Here is a 26069-nt window from a genome sequence, read left to right on the forward strand (position 1 = left end):
CATTCATGGCTTCAGCCCTCTTATTCGGATCAAATTTTACTGCATCTTTTTTAGGTTAATTTACTAAGAATTAACTATTCTTATAGTTCGATGGAGCAATTGAAGCAAATGGAGCAATTCATTAAAGGTATTGCTCCATTTAATCCCCATTCCAAAGAGTGTGGGTAACTTATAACGGTGGGAAATGCCAATAGTATCAGCCAAAAATACATTAACTCCATCAAGCGTTTGGCGTTTCTTTACAATTTTTCCAGTGTAATAATAAGAAAAATCATTTTCAATTGATGTAATTGGCGTCGTAATAAATGTCTGATCTAACTTTCTGATAAGAAACGATTACAAAGCTTGAAAAAAGTACCAGGAGACACCAAATGCAAGATGGTGTTGTTGTTCTTGTCGACACTAGCGCCAGTTTCCACTCTTATATGTTACCCATTTTCTTTGCCTCATTCACTAAGTGTTACATTCCCTTTGATTATGCGATTTTGTGACATCTACACAGAAAGAGCATTATTTGGTTATCATTTAATTTATTAGTTTCAGATCTATCCCAAATACTAACGTTAACTTATTACAGTGGGAACGGGCGCTAATGTCATCATAAAACTATACACGTCATCTAGCGTTTGGCGACACTTGGTATTTTTTTCAGGGTAATAATGAGAATAATTAATTTGATTAGTATAATTGGTAAAATTTTGGTAGTAGCAAGTGTTTGATTTTAGTTCCTAAAAGTAGGGTTCTCTGGTATGCTGAATCTGATGGTGTCATTTTCATGAAGATCACTTGATGTTTTGGGGGTGTTATATAATTTATAAACTACATAAAAGCAGTCCGTTATAACTTAGATAATTTACAAAGCTGCGTAATGAATTCAGTTATGAATCAGCTATCAGCCAAGTAACATCGTTTGGCTAGTGCTTTTAACCTAGGTGCTTTTAACCTAGTGCTTTTAACCTGATGTGAGATAAAATGAATTGAAATAGCAAAGTGGGCGGAGTTTCGTTCTGTGAATGCGAACAAGTTCTTTTTATGTAAGGAGACTGCTAATTAATGATTAAGCATAAACAGAAGTCAATTTATTAGCTGAGGGTCCCAAAGCGAAAATTTGAGGAGTTCCTGTTGGCAATTTATGTGTTAGCCGTGCATTAACGGCTTAGCGAACTGCACGTCGCTACTCATGTGGATAAGTAAGAAGTACTTTTTCCGGTAAGAATATTCTAATTTTTTATTTACTGGTTTATGATGACGAGGAACAAGCGTAAATGTAAAAGAGAGAACCAATTTGGATCGATTTCACAAGACAAAACTGGGCATTTATCTTTAACGCAAAAATCAATAAATCGAGCTTCGATCCAGTCATTAGCGGCCGATTTCTAGGGAACTCTTGAAATCGTAACGGAGTCTCAAAGTACATTAAAATTCATTGACACGAGATTGGCTAATCTAGAAAATCGAGTTATTTCTGTGGAAAATGCTCAAGCTATCTTACAATCCAACGTTGCTCAAGTTGGAAAACATTGCTATGCAGTAAATGAAGAAGTAATTTCACTAAAAACGCAAATGCATATTGTATCCACTGAGGCAAAATATCACCGTGAAATGATGTCTTCGTTGTCGGCAAGATTGATGTCAGTGGAATATTTATCTACAGAAAATAATATTATTGTGTGGAATACGGTTTGTGATGATGTAGTACTGCTAAAAGTTTATTTCAAGAGATTTGTGCCAATGGTTTAGAATTAACAAAAGGTTCCAGAATTTACAACTGTTACGAATAAAAAAGAGCAATAGTTTTTCAAAGTGAATGTTAAATCACGCGAGGTGAAGATTATGATCTTACATAACGGGAAAAAACTTAAGAATAAGACTTTCGGTTCAAATACAGCTATGAAAAATGTTTACGTCAGCGATGATGCTCCATTGTCTGTTCGTTAAGCACGGAATAGACTTTACGAGATTATATCTAAATTGAGTAGAAAGAGTATTCCAGCTTGGGTTTCTAATACTGTTCCTTCTTTCATTCAAATTGAGAGAGAAGGTGTTGGAGAAGTGAAATATATATATAATGAGCCAATACCAGAGCCACTTGATTGTTGATTCCAGCATTTCATTTGTTTGTTTTGAAGTTAAGAGTCATTTTTTTTGCTATTATTAGATGAATTTTGTTATCGTGGTTAGCGGCACTAGCACAAGTATGTGCCTGATGAAGAAAACCAATTATATTTTTCTTCGATTGCATTATCCTGTCTTTTTTAATTTGAATGAGATTTTTCCCTTTTTATTTTCCATGAGCTTTTTTTTGTTATGTTGTATGAGCAGTGGGTGGAGCGGCGGGGAGGTTTTTGTACGAGACGGTGGAACGCGTTCTACTGTCTTGTATGGAGGGTTCCATGTTGTTCTACTTATTGTTTATGATGAAAAGGCAGTATGGTCTTCGTCGCTATTTATGTTATGTTGTATCTTTTTATTTTGTGTTTTATTTATGATATATTTTATTTTTAATTTATTTTCTCTTTTTTTCAGTTTTTTTTCTTTTGTTATTGATTGGGGCCCTCCTGGATACTGGAGATCACTTGTGATTGTTGTAAGTAGAGTTAATTTTTCTATGAGTTTCCTCCTTTGTCTCCTAAGCTTGTGTCTTGAAAAAATGAGTTGGATTATGACAATAATATATTGAAAAAAACTTGAGAGAAATTCGTTGAATTGGGATGTTCTGGGGAATGGGGTCTTAAATCCGGATTATGATGAAGGAACGATGGAGAATTTTCCAGTGGTTAAATATAAATTTCCAGTTGATATTGGAAATAAATATTCTATGGGTCTGTAAAGTTTGACCACTTTCCATTTAAATTGCCAAGGCCTTTCTAGTTCCTTTAATTATTTAACAGATCTTTTTCCGAGTGGGAGGTGCTTGCATTGACTGAAACGTGGCGTCGTAATCATACATTGAGTCTACTTGAAATTGATAGTTATGACTGTGTGACGAGAAAAGGGAATCAAGATTACATAGTAGACTGACTTTTTATTGCAGGAAGAATATTACAATGAAATTACGGAATGATCTACGTGTGAATAAAGAGATGGTTTTTGAATCGACGGTGGTTGAACTTTGTAAGTCAGGAAAATTTTTCTTTGTGGTGGTTGTTTATCGACCTCCATCTGGAGATGTGCAGGAATTTAGTGATTTACTGGAGCGGCAAATGGATAAGTTGTCAGGTTCAAATCGCCCATGCTTTGTTTGTGGAGACTTTAATCTTGATTTATTTTCAGTAAATGTAAACCCAAGAGTACGTGATTTTTTAAATGTTATGTTGGGTTACGGTTTAAGACCGACAGTTAATATATGTAGTCGAGTGACTTTGCGCTCGGATTCACTTTTGGACAATATATTTGTTAATCTGAAGTATGATTTTGCTGATGTTATTTTGAATGATGTTTCTGATCATTTTGGTGTTCTTGTTGTTATTAGAGAGTTGAAAGTAGTGATCTGCAAGTGAATGAAAAGTTTTCATTGTGGTATTCAGAAATAACTAAATTACTAAAAAAAAAAGTTTTACAGTTATTCAAAAACTGGCTTTTCATGTTACCTCTAGAAAACCCTGGGCTACTAGAGGACTGATGAAGGCCATATCAAATCGAAGACTGCTTTATAAATATTCTGAAGTGTCTCCTGAAGCGAAAATGAGATATAAGAAATATAATTGTGAACTCAGTAACCTATTACGAACAGCGAGAATTAATTATTATAGAAATGAATATAAAAAAATGCATACGATCGAATGAATGTAAAAAATGCAGGTGAATGCATACGATCACCCCTGGGAAAAAAAACAACAAATAAAACCTCATCCGTGGTCTTTCTTCCGACAAAAAAAAAAAAAAAAAAAAAAAAAAAAAAGAAAAAATACCCCATTTTTTAAATTTGAGGTTTAAAAATTTACGGTTTTTTTCTGTGGTATGCTGAATCTGATGGTGTCATTTTCATTAATATCACTTGATGTTTTGAAGATGTTATAGAATTTAAAAAGTAAATAAAATTAGTCCGTTATAACGGCGATCAGTACAACTCTGCATACTTGTATGGGCGCTTATTAAACGTCTTAAATTTTTACTATGCTCTTTGAATTGAGTTAAGAGATATATCTTGTGAAATAGTGACTCATGTGAAAAAAGAAGTAAATTATTAAATAGTATTTTTTGTATAATAAAATCAAACTGTGGAAGAAAATATGTGGAGATAGTGTACGTACCTTATTAAACTGTCGTGTATGGTTCAAATTTTTTTAAAATTAACTATTTTTAATAAATTATTTCCCTTTAAACATATTAATATAGTTTTTAATCATTTTAATATATGAAAGACAAATATGGAAAAAAAATTTATATCTTCTAACTTAAAATTTTTTAGCTGATTATCATATACGCAAACAAAATTAAATTTTTAAACGATTGTACACTTGTTCATTAATTTCTTGAAATAGTTTAATGATTAATGATAAATTTGAATTAACAACTAACAAGACAGAAAACATAATTGAATTAGCTTGTGATAATTCTTTAAAATAAAATTTTCAGAATACATCTCTAATTAAATTTTGGCTAGACATTAAGAGTGAATATGATGTTTTGTCAAATAAAACTCTAAAAGTATTGCTGCCATTCTTAAGGAATGAAAGGTATTTTTTTTTACAATTCTTTCTTAATAGGTAAGTAATTAATAAGATTTTAATTGTTAAGACTGTCTTTTTGCAAACAATTTTGAAACATAGCTGCAGATACTTTAAGAGGTCTCTGTTAGGTTTTATAGATGACGCATACTGCCTAAAAGTATTTAATTAAATTTAGATTTGTTACGGGAATAGGTCAGTTGTATTTGTCCGTGACTCTGTCTGTATTTGTGGGAGTATTGTCCATTATGAATTTTATGTCTTGCTATATATTCAAAAATACACAATCAGATATTTCAAATTTTTATGTTTGACGATAAGTGTTTCTGTATTTTAAATAGATAATTAAATCAGATATTGATCTAAATACTTGCAAATATACAAATGAGCGGAAATCCTATAATAAAGAAAAAAATTTACCAGCTGCCGACAATATTAGTGAGAAACCTGTTAAAGGATCAAAATCGGACCTAAATCCTCTTGAAAATAAAGAGGAGCTGAAACCTCGTACGATCGAACAAACTTTCCCAGCTAACGAAAATAACGACGAAGAAACTATTGATTCCAATTATATTGCAAAGTGATTAAAAGTATATATGTGTTATTAAGCTTCTTTTTACCCATAAAAGGATAAAAAACCGTGAAAATTTGACTGATTTTTGAAAAAGAAAGGAAAAAACCAATAAAGGTGAAATAACATTTATAAAATCAAACCATTAGATTCGGCGTATCAGAGAACCCTGCTGTACAGATTTCAAGCCCCTATCTGCAAAAGTGTTGATTTTTGTATTATTTGCCAGAAGAAAAATCACGGATGCCTGTTAATTTGTTGTTTTTTTCCCCAGGGCCATCATGTCGAACCAACGGTTCTAAAATATCGAGAGAGGGCTTATTTGAACGAAAATTAAAGTTCCTGGTGTCCCTTTTATATCACCAAAAAGATTGGACGGCGACTAACCCCCCTACCACGTCCCTTTTTTCCCAAAACAATTTCGATCAAAAGTTTGAGATAGCCATTTTGTTTAGCATAGTTAAAAGGTTCCACCACTATACCTTTAGATTTAACATGACCCACGTAGTCCCTGAAGATAGGTCTGGGTATGAAAGTATGCCAAGGGTAATGTACGATCTACAAAAACCGGTTTCACAGCCACAAAGACAAATGACGGGTGACAGAATGCATTGGACTTGTATAACTTGTGCTACATATTTGCACATGAGGGGGATGGGGGCAAGGTTAGGTTAATTTACCCCCAGACGCCTCTAATGTGCAAATATATAGCCCTAATTATATTGTTTTTTTAAACTAAAGTATTGTATTTTCATCATATTTTCGCATATTTCATTAGGATTAACCTAACTTTACTTCTCGGGTGAGTTCCGTATAATTAACAAGTGCCTCTGTTTTTTTAGAAAAGCAATAAGACCGATGGTTATCGAAATTTGTGAAGAGTGGGACACATTTTTCTATGAGATTGTAAAAACTCCATTTTCAAAATTGTCCCTGGTGTCACAGTAATTATACTAGCTTAACTAGAGTAAAAACAAAAGAAAGTTTCTACATTTTTTGGGGGGGGGGGAAACAAGGGTTTCGGATCGACATTTTTGCTAAAGAAAAAACAAAACATCATTCTAAAGATATTTCTCCACATCTAGGGGGGATAATTTTACTCAATTACTGTAGGCGCGCCTGTGATTTATATGCTGATTTAGTGATTTTTTTTCAAGAATCTAGTGATTTTGTTTCTCACCGGGTCGCAACCCTGGCTTTACCGCGAAGTAGTGAAAGTGCAATACTGCTTAACGTAATATTGTCAACTTGATTATATATCCAGCAGACTAATAAAGAAAACAGCAGAAACGAAAAGAAATGCAAGCAAAACTTCCTAGACTTCCCAAAAGCCAAAAATATTGAAAGATTTTAAAACCGCCAAAATGACAAATTTTAATCAAAAAAAAGGATTAGTAGGGAGGAATACAACAGAGATTGTGATAAAAAGATTTTAGTACCTCTAGTTAAAAAACTGCGAAGCCTGGTTTTATTCACTATCCACTAAAATTAAGCCATGTATCAAGTTACTATTATTTTCCTTTATTATAATTAATTGAAAGTTGTAAGAAAGTCCTTTTTTATTGATGAAGAAAAAAGATCTCAGGAAAACAAACTACAATCTTTATGAACTCAGAAATTTCCTTCAAATTCCCACTGGCAAGATTCCTATTCTATTATCATCAAACAAGTATTCCTAAAAAAAAACTTATGTATAACAGGGCACTAATTTTCTTTAGCTTAGTGACTGGAAGAATAAGCTATGCAGAACATCGCCTGTATCATGTCTTCTTTGATTATCTTTAATAGCCAGACATTTGGTTTTCAAAAGGAAATACAGAAATTAAAATAATCAATTTTCTATAATCTGATGCATATTAAAAATAAATAGCATTAAATAATTGAGATTCGAGAAAAAATAATAATTCTGCATTCCTGCGAAAGGACATTACCAAATCTCTACTGTACCTTATTTCTGTTAAAGTAATTTTAACTATTACCAATTATATTATTATGCATTGATCTGAACAATTATTATATTATATTATTATATTTGTGTCTGTTTTATTATTTTTTTATTAAATCATTAAATTAAATATGAAAAAATAATAATAGTATTAAATTATATAATATAAAATTAAAAAGTGTATTTTTTTTCAGTCTTACATTTTAAAAAAAAAAAGGATCTAAGTCTCAATCATAATTTATTTAAGAGATACACTGACTATTTATAGAAAAATAATAATATTTTTAAAATTTCACATTAATAATTATAAGACTCACTAATACAACGAGGTCAGACTTTTATGAATTAAGTTAATTATTAAATAAACACCCAGTCAATTTAATTAGTCTGTTGGATAATAATTATTATTAAACAATAAGTTCATATTATTTAATACAGAATATTCTTATAATGATAAAAAGTAATTTACTGTCTTATATCATCTCCTCTGATTGCTTTGGCTTTTAATAAATTACTTTATAAAAATATGATGAGAGGACTGACGAACTATTTCTCTGGTCTGTGTTGGTCTCAGCAATCTAATTTTTTCTTTTGATGATAGCAGTATCGTTAGCATGACGTCATGTTTATTGATGAACCCAATTCAAGTTTTATAATTATCAAATCAGTGCAGATAGTTTGACATCCCTCAATGTATAAACGTCATGAAAGTGCAACGAGAATGACGACATTTTAAGCATATATAATAATGTTTCTAATTATCAGTCATTAAATGAAAAGGATAATTCTAAGTTTGAACATTTTGCGTTAAGTATTCTCAGTTTTACAAGTAGTGATTTCAGTATCATGTGCTTGAATTGAAGTCTTGTGGTATTTGAAATAGATTTGTACATCCGAGATTTATCTAATTTCTAGTGAATTTGACTAGTAGATGATATATCATACTATCGAAAAGACTGTACCAGCTGCAGAAAAGAGCGAGGAGTATAATATTATTTAATCATCTCTTGTTATATCATATAGATTATTTTCTTAGGGTCGGATAACTATTAAGATATAACGTACAGGCACATATTGATTAAATAAATTTTAATGTTAGCTTATTTAATACACACGTTTAATCTATACACTAGACCTACCTGAGGATAATATCAAACTTAATAGAACACATACTTAACAATATCGCGACCCTACATATAAAGAGAATCTACTATAAATTAACCAGTATATAACTTCTCGTGAAAATAAATATACACTTAAATCTCTTCATATCCAACAGACTTTATCAACCCCCTCCCCTTTTCATCTGTTTTTTTAATAAACAACATAGATTCAGTTAAGTCCACAAACCAAACAACAAAACTTCAGTTAGTCCATAAGAGGGTCCCGGGGTGAAAGTCCCTGGGGAACAACTGAATATTAATTCTAAGCGACTAAACAATAAGAATTCAAGTCCTTTACTACAGAGAATAAAGCAGCTGATTTAATAGTAGATAACTGTGAGCTTGTGTATTGTGAAGGTGAAGAAAAAACTGATGGGTCGGAAAACATTACAGAGTCTATCAAAGATTTGTAAAACCCTTGTAGAGTAGGAAAATTCTCACATTAAATTATTTAAACCTAATTAATATTTAGTTTTAATTATATTTGTCATTAATTTCGAAGTACATAAATTTACGCATTGTATTTACTTTTGTATTTTTGTATTTTTATTATATATTAACTAGTCGCGGTCTATAATGTTATGTGTGTATGATAAACATAGATATATTTAGCATTACACTAGCAAAAGCACAGAAAATATTAACATAAAAACCGTATATTGTAGAAAATAGTTTTCCACCATGGTAGGAACTCCAACCTAGTGAGACATGTAATAGTCGTTGGAGACGGGAGAATATGAGGAAGACTTGAATAAAAAATCACCGGCCAGTGAAACTACGCAGTCATGCACAAGATCCGAACCCTAGCGAGTCTAACGGGGCTTGCGAGACCAGGCTGAAAAAAAGGCATGTTACCATCTAAGGGTAAGATTCGCATAATTTTATAGATGCCACTGTATAGTCTTGTCAGGGTGACAATCAATGAGAAGATCATCAGAGACTAGGTTGTGTATCAATAATTTTATTTAATAAGTAATTAAAATTAATAACTCAACTTATAAGCTTTATAATTAAATAATGAATCTAAAAACTCAGATTTTAAATTTTTTGAATAAATTATGGTGACAATTAGTATCAGTTTATTGTATAATCACAGATACAATTTTTTTTCATATTTACAGTATTTGGGTTTAAGAAAAACTCACGTTAACCTTAACGATAATGTACATCTCAACAAATTAGCTAAATCCTTGCTACTAAATACACATAATTTCTCTTTCCGCTCTTAATTAGATAGACATACTATATTAAATAATATGAAATAAAAAACAATTTTAAACCGTACATAAAGGAGAACAAAAAACAAAAATAAAGTCACGACAAAAGGCCGGTGATTAGGGTGGGGGGGGTCGACTGGTAATGATTAAATTTCTAAGGATTCTACATTAATTTTTTTTTTTCATTAATAATTATTCAAAATTTTTTAAACAACATAAAGATTAGTTTTACTAATCATATAGTTAAAAATATCTAAAAAAAACCTGGATTTTAAATAGAGAGTTCTTGATAAGACGGCGACCAATGAATAGACTCCCGACGGTTGTGAAGAGTTAATTTTATAGTTTTCAATTCAAATTATGTTAAAAAATTTTTTTTTTATTTAAATGTCTTTTCTTTTTGATTTCACTGATTGTTACAAAGTATACCCATCACGAAACCAGTATAGGCCCACCCTAGCCAGCAATCCCGGTACAGAGACGACACAGTACCTCGAAGGACACGCTAGCAGCGCTCCGAATACCCCCCCCCCCTGACAACGGTGGGAGAGGTCTCAAAAAACCATAAGCGCTGGGTACAAAGGCCCATGTTAATTGCGTGCAGCCCGTCCCGCGGGGACTGTGGGGGGTCAATTTATCCTCAAAAACATAGTTATTAGATTTGTCGATTATGCTAAAAAAAATGGCGATCTCACCTGGTCCTCGGTCGACTTTGTGAAAGAGGAAGCTCTGGAGGGGGGCTAGATTTCCTCCAAAAGTTGAGTCACTTAAAAGCGCACTATTGATTTGGAGTCCCGATCAAATTAGCCAACACCCTATCTTCTTTTATACATTTTTGGTAACGAAAACCCCTGGGAAAAAAAAACAAATAAACAATACTACTGCGTAGATCTTCCGACAAAAAAAAAAAAAAAAAAAAAAAAATGATAACTAAACCCTTTTTTTAAAAATCACCGTTTAAAAATAAAAAGATGTTTCTCGATTTATATTAAAAGTTGTGGTTAATTTTAATTAATATAAATTTTTTTTTTGAAGAATTTATATAATTTAAAAAGTACATAACAACATTCTGTTATAAAGGCGATCATTACAAATCTGCATAGTTGTCTGTGATCTACTTAAACTTATCTCTTTTTTACTATGTTAGATGTATTTAGTTACGATAGCTATCTTGTGACAAAGTGATTCATGGGAAACATGAAGTCATTGTTGAAATTGTATTTTTTATATAATAAAATCAAAATGAGGACCAACATATTTGTAGGTAGTGTACGTCACTTATTAAACTGACGTGTATGGTAAAAATTTTTGTAAAATTATCAATTTTGAAGAAATTAATTCCAGGGAAACAGATTAATCTATTGTTTAAAAATTTTAATATATGAAAGTCAAATATAGAAAAAAATTATATCTTCTAACTTAAAATTTGTTATCTGATTATCATATAAGCAAACAAATAAATTTTTTAAACTATTTTATACTTGTTCATTATTTTAGTTAAATATATTTATTTGTTAGTATAATTGTGAAATAAAAAATAAACTTAAAGTCATATTTAAGTTGATTAAAATTAAAAAATACAAATTAGATTTTTTTGTAATTAATTATTTTCTTACAGGTTTTTTTTTTAAACGAATTTATGAATATGTGATATATATTAAAGTTTTTAATATTTAATAAATTATATTTTATATACCGGCTTTTAACCATATAAAGAGACTATAATTTTTATCGGGACTAGTTTATATATTAAGAAAACTTACTCATGTCTTTAATTAAATTGAGAGTTTTGAAGTGACTATGACAGTAGTATCTGTTCGGGAATCTGTCCGTATTATCTGTCCGGGAATCTGTCCGTATTATCTGTCCGGGACTCTGTCAGTATTAGTGGAAGTATATTTAATTATGACTTTTAGGTTTGCCGATATATTCAAAGTTACACAATAAGAGATTCCAATTTCTTGTGCTGTACGAGCAGTCTTGCGTTATTTTAAATAGATTATTAAATCATATATGTATCTAAATTATTCCAAATATAAATATGAGTTAAAATCTCATAATAGAAAAAAAAATGGACTAGCTGCAAAAAAGACCGATGAGGATAATATAGAAGACTAAAATTTTGATCAATCTTAGCGTGAAAATAAAGAGGAACTGAAAACACTGAATCTCTAAATGATTGTACCCGATGTCGAAAGGAAAGATTCGGGTACTATTCTGTACTCCACATTTGATCTAAGTAATAGAGTGAATAAATATGAACTTAAATAACATCCTAGCTTTAATATAGTACCAGATGAATCTTAGACCGAGTAGGGTAATTTTATCTCATCAACAGTTTATCAATATTATAGTGACAAGCTATTGGAACATACATCTAAACATCGATAAACTAAAGTACAATCTGCAATCAGCAACGTTTAGTGGAAATGTCTAGATTCACAAGAGTATCTCAAGTAGAGTTCACAGATATATTTAATTAAAACTACGACTCTCTAACATACTATACAATCTGACGAATAGAGTGAGGAGTGTACAATTAAAGAATCAAAAGAGGATCTAACTTCTCGTGAACATAAATATTACCTGACATCTCATCTTAGCGTCAAGAATGTACCTGCTGTCTAATTGATTGAGTAGCAATCCATTTATGTATAGTTATTTTATGTAAACTCTAGTTAATATATAGATGATATTAAATCTCATTCTATAGAAGATAAATGACCATCTTAATAAATGACCGATGTCGAGACTAAACAAGAATACATATAGGATTTAACTACTCTTGAAATTAAATATGAACTGATATCTCATCCTAGCGAAAAGAATGTACCAGCTGCTGAAAAGAACAAGGAAGAGACTATCCAAGAATTCAAAATGGATCTAACTTCTAGTGAAAATAAAGATGAGCTGAAATCTCATCCTAGCGAAAAGAATGTACCAGCTGCCGAACAGAACTAGGACGAGACTATACAAGAATAGAAAATAGATCTATATACTAGCAAAAATAAATATAAACGGAAAGATCATCCTAATGAAAATAATTAACCTTAATCATAAAATTCCTCGGTTCAGAATAGAAACGAATACATATTTGATATAAAGTATATTTAAAAATAATTGTAAATGTAAAATTTGCCGATAGTAACTAAAGTAAATTATTCCGAAAACACTGATCAGATCTCTCTACAAGAATCGACATTAGCTCTAAATACTCTCTTAAATAAATATGAGCTAAAATATCATACTAGCGAAAAGAAAGCACCTGCTGCCGACAAGAACGAGGAGGAAACTGTTCATGTCTAGAATTTGTCTCTAAATTCTAGAGAACATAACTAGGATCTGAAATCTCATCCTAGCGAAAAGAATGTACCAGCTGACTAACAGAACAAGGACGAGACTAAACAAGAATAGAAAATGGATCTATATTCTAGTGAAAATATATAGGAACTGAAATATCATCTTAGCGAATAGAATGCACAATCTGAAGAACTTATCTTTGATAAATATATTATATACTACAAATTGTATCTAAAAACCGGAGAAAATATAGATTAGATTAGATATCTTAATAGCGACAAGAAGTTAAAATCTGCCGAAAATAACTACGAAAAGACAATACAATAATTAAAATAGTATTTAAATTATATCGAATATAAGTAGGAGCTGACAGCTCGTCATAGCGAATAGTAGGTTCCATCTTCGGAAAAGAACGAGGAGGAGACTATTCAAGAATACTAAGTGGATTTAAATTCTCGAGATAATAAATATGGTCTTAAAGATATGCATAGCTTAAAGAAGGATACAGATGCCAAAAACAACGAGGATCAAAATATTTAAGAATAGAAATTGGATCGATATTCTAGCTAAAATATAGATGATATTAAATCTCATACTAGAGAATTTTATGTACCATCTGACGATAAGACCAATAAGCAGACTATAAAAGAAACCTAGAGTTATCTAAATTCTCGTGACTAAATAGTGGAACTGAATTATAATAAGTTATTTAAGTATGTCAACTATGAATACAAGATATAGTATATAACACGAAATTACAACAAATAGGATATATAATAGGTCTACAATAAAGATGAGATTAGGTATTATCCTAGATACTAGATGTTAACATGTGACGTAAAGATCAATTTAGAGTCTCTACAAGAATTGTTTTAAGATTTAGATTCTAGCGCAAAGAAGGAGAAGCTAAAATATCCTCCTCGCGAACAGAGTGTACCAGAAACCGACAAGAACACGGAGCATCCTATTAAAGAATCGATTTTGGATGTAACTGCTAGTGAAAATAAAAATGAACTGAAATTTCATCTTAGCGTAAAGAATGTACCAGCTGCCAAAACGAACGAAGACCAGCTATTAACTAATACAAATTTGATGCAGACTCTAGCGAGAATAAAGATGAGAGGAAATATCCCAATAGAGACAAGATTTTACAATAGTACTAAACGAACGAATATGTGAATATTAAAGAATACCAAATTGATCTAAAGTATAGTTACAATTTTTAGGAACTGAAGTATCTTCATAGAGAAAAGAGGTTACCAGCAGTCGAATAGATTGATGAGCGGACTATTAAATAATCGAAAAAGTATGTAAATTGTAGTGAAAATATATATGATCTGAAATCTCATACTATCTAAGAGAATGCAACATCTGACGAAAAGACCTATGATGAGCATTATCTATAATAAATATTTATTCTAACTTATAGTTAAATATAATATTAACTTAACTATCCGATACGCGTAAAGACTGATACATCTGCCGAAAAGACCTATGAGATAAATTTTCAAGTATTGAAATCAGATATTAATGCTAGCGTCTATAAATATGAGCTTAGATATCATACTAGAGAAAAGCATGTACCATGTGCTTTAAAGAACACGGAAGAGTTTATACACGAATAAAAATAGTGTTTAGATTCTATAGACAATATGACTACGCTAAAATCTCAGAATCTAGAAAAGAATGTACCTTAAGAATAAAAGTACAATTTGGATCAGATTATATTATACTAATCTGATCTATCTAAGATTTAAATTTTTTATTAACTGAACTCAAAGCCTCTCGTCATGAAGGAACCTGCTACCGAAAAGAATGTGGAGAACAATATTCAAGACTTGAACTTGTACAGAGATTGGTGCGACATTCTAGATGAACTTAAATCTTATCCTAGCTAAAAAAATGTCCCATCTTCCGATAAGAACAAGGAAGAGACTATACAAGAATTCAAATTGGATGTAACTTCTAGCGAAAATAAGGGTAAGCTGACAGATCATACTAGAGTAAAGAGTGTACATTCATCCTAAAAGAATTAGGATATAACTATACAATACTCCAAATTAGATCCAAACTCTTGCGAGAATATATATGAAATTAAATCTAATCCTAGAAAATACAATGTACCATGTACCGAAAAGAACAAGTAAGATACTATCAAAGAATACAAAAAGGGTTTCAATTCTATCGAAAATATAGATAATCTGAAATCTCGTCCTAGCGAAAATATTGTACCATCTGCATAAAAGAACGAGGAGGGTGCTATTCAACACTACATATTTGATCTAGCTTATAGTTAAAATAAATATGAACTGAAATATCAGCTTAGCATACATAATTAACATGCTGCCGAAAAGAATTAGCATAAAAATATAAAAGAAACCAAATTAGATGGAAATTCTAGCGAAAATACAGATGAGCTTATGTCTCATCCTCGCGATAAGATTGTTCAATCTTCCTAAAACAAAAAGGACGACTTTATAAAGTAATACAAATAGGATTTTAATTCTCGCGAAAAGAAGTATGATCTGAAATATCATCCTAGCGAAAAGAATGGACCATCTGCCGATAACAAATATGAGCAAACTATTCAAGACTAGAAAATGTATCGAAATTCTATCGAAATTAAAGATTAGTTTAGATCTCATTCTAGAGAAAATATTTTACCATATTCCGATCAGAACTAGGAACAGACTATCCAGGAATACAAAATGGATTGAGCTTCTCGCAAACATATGGAGAAGCTAAAATCTCATACTCGAGAATAGAGTGTACCATCTGCCGAAAACAAAGAGGAGGATCCTAATCAAGAGTCAAATTTGATGTAAACACTTTTGAAAATAAAGCTGAACATAAGTCTTCTCCTAGATAAAAGAATGTACCAGCTACTGAATAGAACAATGACAAGATTATACAAGAATTCACAATGGATGTAGATTCTAGCAAAAATATGGAGAATCTAAAATCTTATCCTAGAGAATAGAGTGTACCATCTGCCGGAAAGAAAGAGGAGAAGCCTATACAAGAATCCAAATTGGATCTAAATTCTAGTGAAAATAAAGATGAACTGAAATCTCATCCTAGCGAAAAGAATGTACCATCTGCCGAAAAGAACTATGAGTAGCCTATTCAAGAATACAAAATAGCTGTAAATTCTATCTAAAATATCGATAAGCTGAAATATTATCCTAGAAAAAATAATTGAACATCTTAATAATGTAAATAGTATGATAAGGTAAGCTAATACATAATTGATATTAAAGAAATTTTGAAAAAATAGTTACTGATGTCTATGCCTTGATTACAGTATTCCAATTAAGCCGAAAACAACGAGCAGCTCTCAATACACGAATCCACATTATATGCAGATTTCAGCGAAATATCGAGGAGCTGTAATCTCGTCCTCTCGAAAAGAATGTACCAGCTGCCTAAAAGAACAAGGACAAGACTATACAAGAATAGAAAATGCATGTAGATTCTAGCGAAAATATAGAGTATCGGAAATCAAATCCTAGCGAATTGAATTTACCATCTTCCTATAATAAATCTGAGCAGAATATAAAATAATCCGATATTGATCTTAAAGATATTTAACATATATAGTTAATTAAAAATCTGCATTGATTTATGAATTTACATGATTCAGAAAAGACTGGGCAGAAAAAACAATAGTAATCGAAATTAGATCTAGATTCTCGTGCACATAAATAGGATCTGAAATCTCATCCTAGCGAAAAGATTGTACCATCTAAAGCACAGAAATAAGACGAGCCTAGACAAGAATCCAAATTGGATCTAGATTCTAGTGAAAATAAAGATGAACATAACGCTCTGACTCGCGAAAAGAATGTACCAGCTGCCGAAAATAAGGAAGAGGAGACTATACAAGAATCGAAAATGGATCCAGCCTCTAGCGAAAATATAGAGGAGCTGAAATCTCATCCTAGTTAACAGTAGGTAAAAGGTGCCTGATAGATCATGGACGAGCAAATTAGAGTATAGAAATTTGATCTATCTAAGAGTAAAATTAAATATGAACTGAACTCTCCTACTAGTGTAAAGCACGCCCACTATTCAGAACAGAACGAGGAGGAGACTATTAAAATATCCAAGATGGATGCAGCCTCTAGCGAGAACACAGATGCACTGAAATATCCTTCTAGCAAAAAGAATATACCAGCTGCTAAAATAAATGAAGAGGAGACCATTCAAGAATCGAAAATGGATCTAACTTCTAGCGAAAATAAAAATGATCTGAAACCTCATTCTAGCGAAAAGAATGTACCAGGTGCCGAAAAGAACAAGGAGGAGACTATCCAAGAATACAAATTGGATCTAGCTTCTAGCAAAAACAAAGAGGAACTGAAATATCATACTAGTTAAAATAATGTGCCAGCTTCAGTAAAAAACTAGTAGGAGACTACCTAAGAATCGAAAATTCATCTAGCTTCCAGCGAAAATATAGAGGATCTGAAATCTCATCTTAGCGAAAAGAATTTACCAGCTGCCGTAAAGAATTAGGAGGAGACTACCAAAGAATACAAAATAGATCTAGCTCCTAGAGAAAATAAAGGGGAGCTGAAATATCACCCTAGCGAAAAGAATGTGCCAGCTGCCGAAAAGAATGAGCAGAAAACTACTAAAGAATCCAAAATGGATCCAACCCCTAGTGAAAATAAAGATGAACTGAAATCTCCCCCTATCGAAAAGAATGTGCCAGCTGCTGAACAGAACGAGGAGGAGACTATCCAAGAATACAAAATGGATCTAGCCTCTAGCGAGAATAGAGATGAACTGAAATCTCCTCCTAGCTAAAATAATGTGACAGCTGCCGAAAAAAACTAGGAGGAGACTACTCAAGAAACGAAAATGGATCTAGCTTCCCGCAAAAACATAGCGAAGCTGAAATATCATCCTAGCGAAAAGAATTTACCAGCTGCCGAAACGACCTAAGAGTAGACTACACAAGAATGGAATATGGATCCAACCTCTAGCGAGAATAAAGATGAGCTGAAATCTCCTCATAGCGAAAAGAATGTACCAGCTGCAGAAACGAAGGAAGAGGAGGAGATAAATACAGTAGTAGCAGCTATTCAAGAATCATAACTGGATCCAACCTCTAGCGAGAATAAAGATGAGCTGAAATCTCCTCCTAGCGAAAATAATGTACCAGGTGCCGAGTCGAACTAGGAACAGACTATAAAAGAATTCAAAATTGATCTAACTTCTAGTTAAAATAAAGATGAGCTGAAATCTCATCCTAGTGAAAAGAATGTACCATCTGCCGAGAAGAACAAGGAACAAACTATTCAAGAATCCAAATTGGATCCAAGCTCTAGCGAAAATAAAGAGGAGCTGAAATCTCATCCTAGCGAAAAGAATGTACCAGCTGCTGAAAAGAACGAGGAGGAGACTACACAAGAATAGAAAACTGATCCAGCCACTATATAGAATATAGTTGAGCTGAAATATCCCCCTAGCGAAAAGAATGTACCATCTGCCGAAAATAAATAGGAGGAACCTATACAAGAATCCAAAATGGATCTAAATTCTAGAGAAAATAAAGATGTTCTGAAATCTCATCTTAGCGAAAAGAATGTACCAGCTGCCGAAAAGAACGAGCAAGAGACTATTCAAGAATCGAAATTGAATGTAGCCTCCAGAGAGAATAAAGAGGAGCTGAAATCTCATCATAGCTAAAAGAATGTGCCAGCTGCCGAAAAGAACGAGGAGGAGACTATTCAAGAATCCAAAATGGATCTAGGCTCTAGCGAAAATAAAGAGGAGCTGAAATCTCACCCTAGCGAAAAGAATGTGCCAGCTGCCGAAAAGAACGAGGAGGAGACTATTCAAGAATCCAAAATGGATCCAGCCTCTAGCTAGAATAAAGATGAGCTGAAATCTCCTCCTAGCGAAAAGAATGTACCAGCTGCCGAAAAGAACTAGGAGGACACTACGCAAGAACCGAAATTGGATCTAACTTCTAGTGAAAATAAAGATGAACTGAAATCTCATCCTAGCGAAAAGAATGTACCAGCTGCCGAAACGAAGGAGGAGGAGACTATCCAAGAATCCAAAATGGATCCAACTTCTAGCGAGAATAAAGATGAGCTGAAATCTCCTCCTAGCGAAAAGAATGTACCAGCTGCCTAACAGAACGAGTAGCAAACTACTCAAGAATAGAAATTGGATCTAGATTCGATCGAAAATATAGATAATCTGAAATCTCATTCTAGATAACATATTGCACCATATGAATATAGGACCGATGAGCGGCATATTCAACACTAATAAATTGATCTAACTGATAGTTAAAAAAAATAGTAACTTAAATCTTTGCTTCGCGTCAAAACGTAACCTGCTGCCGAAAAGAACAAGCATCAAAATGTATAAGAATTGAAATTGTATATCGATACTGTCTCCACTATATAGGAGCTTAAATCTCGTCCTGGAGAAAAAAATGTGCCATCTATAGAAAAAAATTAAGAGGAGGCTTCAGAAGGAGTATCTACTCAACAATAAAAATCAGATGTAGATTCCAGCGAAAACATAGCGGAGCGGAAATCTCCTCTGAGCGAAAAGAATGTACCAGCTGCCGAAACGAAGGAAGAGGAGAAGATAACTTCAGAAGGAGCAGCTATTCAAGAATCCAAAATGGATCCAACCTCTAGCGAGAATAAAGATGAGCTGAAATCTCATCCTAGCGAAAAGAATGTACCAGCTGGCGAAAAGAACGAGGAGCAAACTATTCAAGAATCGAAAATGGATCTAACTTCTAGCGAAAATAAAGAAGAGTTGATATATCACCCTAGCAAAAAGAATGTGCCAGCTGCCGAAACGAACGAATAGGAGAAGATAACTTCAGAAGGAGCAGCTTCCCAAGAATCCAAAACGAATCCAACCACTAGCGAGAATAAAGTTGAACTGAAATCTCCCCCTAGCGAAAAGAATGTGCCAGCTACCGAACAGAGCGAGGAGGAGACTATTCAAGAATCAAAAAGGGATCCAGCTACTAGCGAAAATAAAGAGGAGCTGAAATATCACCCTAGCGAAAAGAATGGGCCAGCTATCGAACAGAACGAGGAGGAGACTACCCAAGAATAGAAAATAGATCTAGCTTCCACCTAAAATATAGCGGATCGGAAATTTCATCCTAGAGAAAAGAAGTTGCCAGCTTCCGAAAAAAATGAGGAGGAGACTTCAGAAGGAGTATCTACTCAAGAATCCAAGATGGATGTAGCTTATAGCGAAAATACAGATGACCTGAAATATCCTTCTATCGAAAAGAATGTACCAGCTGCCGAAATGAATGAGGAGGAGACCATTCAAGAATTGAACATTGATCTAACTTCTAGCGATCATATAGAGTATCTTATATCTCATCCGATCTTAAAGTCTGGACCCGGGTACGAATTGTACAAGGAAGATAATATCAAATTACTGAAAATGGTGCTTAATTATTACAAAAATAAAGATGAGCGATTAGCACTTCATATTATCAAGTGTGTACATTATGCAGAAAAGAAATCGGCACAACAAGTTCACGAACAGAAATTGGATGTAACTTCTAGTGAAAATAAGGTGCAGCTGAAATCTCCTCCTATCTAAAAGAATGTACCACCTGTTTAAAAGAACGAGGAGGAGACTACTCAAGAATACAAAAAGGATCTAGCTTCCAGCGAAAATATAGCGTAGTTGAAATCTCATAATAGCGAAAAGAATGTACCAGCTGCCGAAATGAACGAAGAGGAGACTCTTAAAGAATCCAAAATGAATCTAGCCTCTAGCGAGAATAAAGATGAGCTGAAATCTCCTCCTAGCGAAAAGAATGTACCAGCTGCCGAAACGAAGGAAGAGGAGACTACCCAAGAATCCAAAACGGATCCAGCTTCTAGCGAAAATAAAAAGGAGCTGAAAAATCACCCCAGCAAAAAGAATGTGCCAGCTGCTGAACAGAACGAGCAGGAGACTACTCAAGAATCCAAAATGGATCTAGCTTCCAGCGAAAATATAGAGGAGCTGAAATCTCATCCTAGCGAAAATAATGTGCCAGCTGCCGAAAAAAACGAGAATAAGACGATTGAAAAAAAAAACATGGACATAACATACCGAGTAAACAAATTCTAGCTGAAATCTAATCAGATCGAACAGAATGTAACATCGTCTGAAAAGAACAAGGAGGAGAAAGTGTAATTCTAAAAAATGGAACTCGACTCTAGAGGCACTAAAGTTTATCTATCAACAAATCCTCGCGCCCATACGTTACATGATGAATACCAGACAGCTGAGCAAACTATTCAAGAATCCAAAATGGATTTAAGTTCTAGCAGAAATAAAGACGAGCTGAAATCTCATCCTAGAGAAATGAATGTACCAGCTGCAGAAAAAAATGAAGAGGAGACTGCCCAAGAATCCAAAAAGCATGTAGCTTCCAGCGAAAATATAGCGAAGCTGAAAACTCATACTCTCAAAAAGAATTTACCAGCTGTCGAAAAGAACGAGGAGGATACTACTCAAGAATACAAAAAAGATCTAGCTTTCACCAAAAATATAGCTGATAGGAAATCTCATCCTATCGACGAGAATTTACCAGGTGTCGAAAAAAACTAGGACAATACTACCCAAGAAAAAAAAAGGGATCTAGCATTCAGATAATATAAATACGAGCTGAAATCAAATCCCATAGAAAATACTTTGACAGCTTCTGAAAAAAACAAGAAGTTTACTACTCAATAAACCATACCTTTCCTAACTTACATATAATCCAAATAGGAGCTGAAATATAAAAAAATAGAAAATAATTTAACATATGCTGAAAAAATACCTGAGTCTACAACTAAAGAATAAAAAATCTAACTAGCTTCCAGATACAATAAAGCCGAGCTGAAAACTCATCCTAAAGAAAAGAATGTACCAGCTGTCTAAAAAAACGAAGAGGAAACTACCCAAGAATCCAAAAAGGATCTAGCTTCCACCGAAAATATAGAGCAGCTGAAATTTCATCCTAGCGAAAAGAATGTACCAGCTGCCGAAAATAACGAGGAGGAGACTACTCAAGAATCCAAAAAGGGATCTAACTTCCAGCGAAAATAAAGATGAGCTGAAATCTCATCCTATCGAAAAGACTCTACCATCTTCCGAAAAATCATAGGAGGAGACTACTAAATATTCCATAATGTATATAGCTTCCATAGTAAACAAAGTGGAGCTTAAATATCATCATAGCGAAACTAATGTTCCATATGCCGAAATGCACGAGAAGGAGAATATTAAATTAAAACAATTTTGATATAGAGTACAGCTAAAATATAGAGTAGATGAAATCTCATCATATAGAAAAGACTGTACCAGCTTCTGAAAAAAACGAGGAGGATAATTATAAATATTAAATAATGGAAATATATAACAGAGAAAAAAAAGAGTATCTGAAAAATCATCCTAGCGAAAATAATGTGCCAGCTTCTGAAAAAAACGAGGAGGAGACTATTCAAGATAACAAAAAGGGATACAGATAATTTAGAAAATAAAGTAGAGCTGAAATATAATCCTAGCGAAATGATTTTTCCACATGCCTAAAAGAACGATGAGTATAAAACTAAAGATACCTTTATGTATATAGCTTACATAGATTACAAAGACCAGCTTATAAATAATGATCGAGAAATGAATGTTAAAGCTGACTAAAAGAACGAGGAGGAGACTACTCAAGAATCCAAAACTGATCTAGCTTCTAGCGAAAATAAAGAGGAGCTGAAATCTCCTGCAGCAGAAGAAACATATAAGGCCGAAGCCACAACAGAGCTTCAGTTAAGGCCACAAAAACAAAACCATAAATTCAGATGTTCCCTGAGATGTTCCCAGGGTGAAAGTCCCTGGGGCAAATTTTGATTTTAATTTCGAACGAAAGAAACCTATCGAAACCAAAGAATCCTTTTTTTTGTCCGATTATAATTAACTGAGACTTCTATAGGCATTTCAATAGCTTGGAGCTCAGCTGAAAGTATAGAATAAGATTTTGGCATTTTACTGACCATTGGTCAGCATGCGAAAAAGTTTTTTTTTATAGGTTCTGTGGACCAAAGGGACCTTTCAGTGCAATTTTTGTCTTCATATTTATGTGTTTTTTTTCTGTAATCTATCAGTTCTAAATTAGATTTTCTTCTGTTAAAACCTTTGAAAGTGGAGTGAATGGTGGATATGAACACGCCCTATACATCTGCAAATAGACAGAAATGTAGTAATTGAAAAATAAGAAGGTAATATACATTAAATATCATTTTCTAAATAAAAAAGGAAATCATGGAAAAAGAAAATAGGACTTAGTGCTTCGGAGGGGGTATCTATTCTGGGAATTATCTAATGATTTTAATTTCTACATCTAATATCTAATAGAGTCGCCAATAATTCTCCAAATTCTCTTATTTGTAAATGAAACGTCTAATAAGCGCAGATAACCTCCTATTCTTTAAGTTTTTGATTTATGTGCTAACATATCAAATAGTTTGTGGTAACGAACTTTAAGAATGGAACTACAAGGTTCAAAAGTAACCGAAATTCTAGAAACGGAATTTTGATGTCAATCAAGATATCATCAGCTTATTAAGCTGATTCAAAATATCTAAGATTTATTAAGCTTAGTTTAACCCATAAAAGGCTAAGACACTGTGAAAATTTGCCTTATTTTAGAAAGAGAGAAGAAACACCCAATAAAGGTGAATGAAAGATCTTAAGCCGAACTGGCAAGCCATGACAAAAACCAACAAAGAGAAAAATCTAAAAAAAAACAAACAAACGAGACTGTGGCCAGTGGAGAGAAAAGAAAACAACAAATGCAAAACAACGCGGATATTTCGCCTGTATCAAAACAAGGCGTCTTCAGCACGAAAGAAACACAAGAAGAACAGGATAAAAAAAAAACAAGATAAAACTAAAAACCAATAAAACCACAACCAAAAAAAACAAACAAAAATGTACAATTGGCACAAACTGATCCACGTAGGGAAAAGATGCTATTATAGAGTTACTTCAGTGAGGACACCAGAGTAACTGAGGAAAAATAAAAAAACTTTAAATTACTTTAATTATTCTGTTGCGAAATAATCCTTTTGTTAGCTATTACTGAAGCAAATCGTTTTGGTCTAGCAGGTAAAATAGTCCCCTGGTGATTATTTAAAATCTTAACTCCCTTATTGACTGTTGATTCACCCTTTAGAGGGTTATCATAAATTGGGTCAATATTTAAATTACCTGTGTCCCTATTTATGGAAAGGTTAGCAAACATATGTTTTTTAATTTCTATGGCTTCCCTCGCCCATTGAGTGTAACCCTTATCATTAGAAATAGCCAAGGCTTCATCAAATTTTACAAAATGATCTGGTTGAAGCCAAATATGCTCTGCTAAAGCTGAAACGAAAGTTTCTGGAGGCTTGTCTGGATTTCTGGATTCGGAATTATTATACTTGAGGGATATTTTGTTTTGTAATAGTTATCCAATTAAGTTCATTAATAAAATAATTGAAAATAGACGGGTTAAACATAATAGCAGGGTTATTAAGGTTTCTCAGTATGTAGATTTAGTTTTATCAAAAAGTTTAATATCATTACAATATGTACCTGGTTTGGGTGAGAAACTTTCACGGGTTCTACGTAAATTTGGTACTGATACATATTTCCAATCGTTGAGGCCAATGGGTAGTTTTTTTTAGTTCTGGTAAGGATTTAACTCGGGGAAATTTAGTAAGTGGGGTGTATAAAATGCCGTGTTCTTGTGGGAAGTTCTATATTGGTAGAACTCACCAACAATTTGTTGAAAGGTTTATTGAACACCAAAACTCAATAGAAAAAACCCTACAATTAAGCAAGCCTCCAGAAACTTTCGTTTCAGCTTTAGCAGAGCATATTTTGCTTCAACCAGATCATTTTTGTATTCAACCAGATTTTTGTATTATTTGCCAGAAGAAAAATCACGGATGCCTGTTAATTTGTTGTTTTTTTCCCCAGGGCGATCATGTCGAACCAATGCTTCTAAAATATCGAGAGAGGGCTTATTTGAACGAAAATTAAAGTTCCTGGTGTCCCTTTTATATCACCAAAAAGATTGGACGGCTACTAGCCCCCCTACCACGTCCCTTTTTTCCCAAAACAATTTCGATCAAAAGTTTGAGATAGCCATTTTGTTTAGCATAGTTAAAAGGTTCCAACACTATACTTTTAGATTTAACATGACCCAAGTAGCCCCTGAAGATAGGTCTAGGTATGAAAGCATGCTCAGGATAATGTACGATCTACGAAAACCGGTTTCACAGCCATAAAGACATATGACGGGTGACAGAATGCATTGGACTTGTATAACTTGTGCTACATATTTGCACATGAGGGAGGTGGAGGGCAAGGTTAGGTTACTTTACCCCCACACCCCCCTAATGTGCAAATATATAGCCCTAATTATGTTATTATATAAACTAAAGTATTGTATTTTCATCATATTTTGGCATATTTCATTAGGATTAACATAAATTTACTTCTTGGATGAGTTCCGTATAATTAAGAAGTGCCTCTTTTTTTTAGAAAAGCAATAAGACCGATGGTCATCGAAATTTGTGAAGAGTGGGACACATTTTTCCATGAGATTGTAAAAACTCCATTTTCAAAATTGTCACGGGTGTCCCAGTAATTATACTAGCTTAACTAGAGTAAAAACAAAAGATAGTTTCTACATTTTTGGGGGGAAAAAACAGGGGTTTCGGATCGACATTTTTGCTTGAGAAAAAACAAAACATCATTTTAAAGATATTTGTCCACATCTAGGGGGGTACTTTTACTCAATTCCTGTAGGTGCGCCTGTATAGAACAAGATAAAGAAACAAAACAATTATTAATTACAGTGATAAAGAGTATTATAATTTTAGTGATCTCTGGTCAATAATCTAGTGATTTATATGCTGATTTACTGATTTTTTTCAAGAATCTAGTGATTTTGTTTCTCACCGGGTGGCAACCCTGGCTTTACCGCGCAGTAGTGAAAGTGCAATACTACTTAACGTAATATTGTCAACTTGATTATATATCCAGCAGACTAATAAAGAAAACAGCAGAAACGAAAAGAAATGCAAGCAAAACTTCCTAGACTTCCCAAAAGCAAAAAATATTGAAAGATTTTAAAACCGCCAAAATGACAAATTTTAATAAAAAAAAGTATTAGTAGGG

General features: G+C 32.9%; 1 protein-coding gene across 1 annotated transcript in view; it reads right to left on the reverse strand.

Annotated features, from left to right (window-relative positions):
• Sbf (SET domain binding factor) overlaps window positions 1-26069 on the reverse strand; it is a 167787-nt gene that overhangs the window by 26374 nt on the left and 115344 nt on the right. The gene's annotated exons all lie outside the window — the stretch shown is intronic.

This window comes from Artemia sp. Qi Xiang Cuo, chromosome 19 (genome assembly GCF_049724085.1).
Source record: "Artemia sp. Qi Xiang Cuo chromosome 19, ASM4972408v1, whole genome shotgun sequence".
NCBI classification, from domain to species: domain Eukaryota; kingdom Metazoa; phylum Arthropoda; class Branchiopoda; order Anostraca; family Artemiidae; genus Artemia; species Artemia sp. Qi Xiang Cuo.